This window comes from Equus asinus, chromosome 3 (genome assembly GCF_041296235.1).
Source record: "Equus asinus isolate D_3611 breed Donkey chromosome 3, EquAss-T2T_v2, whole genome shotgun sequence".
Lineage (NCBI taxonomy): Eukaryota > Metazoa > Chordata > Mammalia > Perissodactyla > Equidae > Equus > Equus asinus.
This window is the reverse complement of record NC_091792.1, coordinates 101,332,732-101,335,137: the sequence shown is the minus strand read 5'-3', so window position 1 is coordinate 101,335,137 and position 2,406 is coordinate 101,332,732. Positions and strand designations below refer to the sequence as shown.

Here is a 2,406-nt window from a genome sequence, read left to right as displayed (position 1 = left end):
AGCATTGCTAATATCACATAGTTTTAGAATGTGACTCCAATTAATAATAATTACAACATCAACAACTAACACAGTGGTCTCCCCTTATCCATGGGGGATTTGTCCCAAGACACACAGTGGATGCCCCAGTAGATGCCTGAAACCAGGGATAATACCAAACTCTACATATACTATGTTTTTTTCTATACGTACATACTTAAGATAAAGTTTAATTTATAAATTAGGCACAGTAAGAGGTTAACAACAATAACTAATGGTAAAATAGAACAATTTTAATAATATACTGTAATAAAAATTATGTGAATGTGGTCTCTCAAAATATCTTATTGTTCATACTGTACTCACTCTTCTTTTTCTTGTGATGATGTGAGATGATAAAATGCCTAGCTGATGAGATGAAGTGAGGTGAATGACGCAGGCATTGTGACTTAGCCTTAAGCTACTATTGACCTTCCGACCATACGTCAGAGGGAGGTCCATCTGACAGAGGATAAGGGGGTACTACTTCATTCATTGAGTACTTGCTATGTGCTGGCTGCTTTACTAAGTTCTTTTTACATGGATTAATTATTTTAATTCTCAGAAGAATCCTAGAGATATACAATTGAACCGTTGGAAGAATTTTATTTTTTAATTTTTTCTCTACAAGTCAAATTTATTAGATTTGTCCATAGTCAGCAATGGTGAGCTTCTTGCTGGTCTTGCCATTCCTGGGCCCAAAGAGCTCCATGGCTTCCCCAATATTGATGCCCTTTTTCACTTTACCGAAGACCACATGCTTGCCGTCCAACCACTCAGTCTTGGCAGTGCAGATGAAGAACTGGGAACCATTTGTGCTGGGTCCAGCATTTGCCATGGACAAGATGCCAGGACTAAGGATGAAATTCTCCATCAAATTTCTCCCCATAGATGGACTTGTTGCCAGTGCCATTATGGCATGTTAAGTCACCACCCTGGCACATAAATCCTGGAAAAATTCCGTGAAAGCAGGAACCTTTATAACCAAATCCTTTCTCCGCAGTGCTCAGAGCATGAAAGTTTTCTGCTATCTTTGCCCTCAGCAGCGATGTCAAAGAACACAGTGGGGTGGGCTGCGCAGATGGCCCTGGGCAGTGACATTTGCAAGACCGAATTTTAGAACATTTAGGAAACTCCTAGGATCACCCAGCTACTGATGATTCTAGGATGCAAACTCCACATGAAACGAGAAGTTGTGCTCTTAATCTTTTTTCTATGCTATCCCAATCCCTCAACATGACATAGTATGGTCTAGCTAAAGTGAACCACACGTGTAAGGTAGTGTGTATTACCCATAATGACATTTTCCTACATAATCATAATACAATCACCCAAATTAAGACAACAATGTCGATCCATTATTACCATCTAATCCTCATACCTTATTCAAGTTCCATTGTTGTTCCAATAATGTTTTGTATAGTAAAACAATCCAGTGTAGAATAAAGCATTGTGCTTAGTTCTTGTGTCTATTTAGTCTTAAATGTGGAACAGTTCCTCATCCTTCCCTTGACTTTCATTTCCTTGATCCTTTTGAAGATTGCAAGTCAGTTATTTTGTGAGTTTATTGGATGTTTCTTCATGATTGGATTGGAGTCATGCGTCTTTGGTAGGTATATTCCGGAAGCAATGCTGTGTTCTCCTTATTGTATCTTATTAGATGACACATGATTTCAATTTGTTCCATCACCGGTCATGTTAACTTTGATCACTTTGTTAAGGTGGTTTCTGCCAGGCTTTTTCACTGTGCAATTACTCCTCTTCCTCCCTTATAATTAATAAATATTTTATGGGGAGATATTTGGAGACTATGTAAATAGTCATTCCTTTTCAAATGATCAATTGATCCATTTGTTTATATCATGTGGATGAGTATGGATGTATGTTATTCTATTTTAGTCAATGACTTATGTAATCTTTTGAGGTGTTCCCATTATTCTCTGAACCTATCCTTACTTTCTGACACAAGACGCTCTAGCTCGTTGTACATTCCCTGCCCCAGCACTGGAATCAGCTATTTCTCCAAAGAGCCCTGGTTCCTTTTAGTGGAGAAGAGTGTTTAGAAACCAACATCTGGGCACTAGTGGGCTCATTGCTATCGGGGTGATACTACTCCCAGATCCTCAGAATGGACATATATACATATACATACACGCATTTATATCTATGTTTAGTTTTATTTTCTATATATCTCTATTGAAAGCTATGAGTTCACACCAATATCCCCAGTTCTAAGCCAATATCTCATTTTCATTTTCTCCCTTCCTGTAATTGAAACTTGTTTCTCTGGTAGTGAGAAACCTGGCTCCCTTATCTTTAATGTATTTACTTATCTGATCAATCTCCTGTAAGTAACCAGTTCCCCTAATTGCCACTACCCTCCCACCC

At 38.3% G+C, this 2,406-nt stretch overlaps 1 pseudogene; it reads right to left on the bottom strand.

Annotated features, from left to right (window-relative positions):
• Positions 1 to 658: 658 nt before the first annotated feature.
• LOC106846875 (peptidyl-prolyl cis-trans isomerase A pseudogene) lies at positions 659 to 962 on the bottom strand (annotated as a pseudogene).
• Between the last annotated feature and the right edge of the window lie 1,444 nt (positions 963 to 2,406).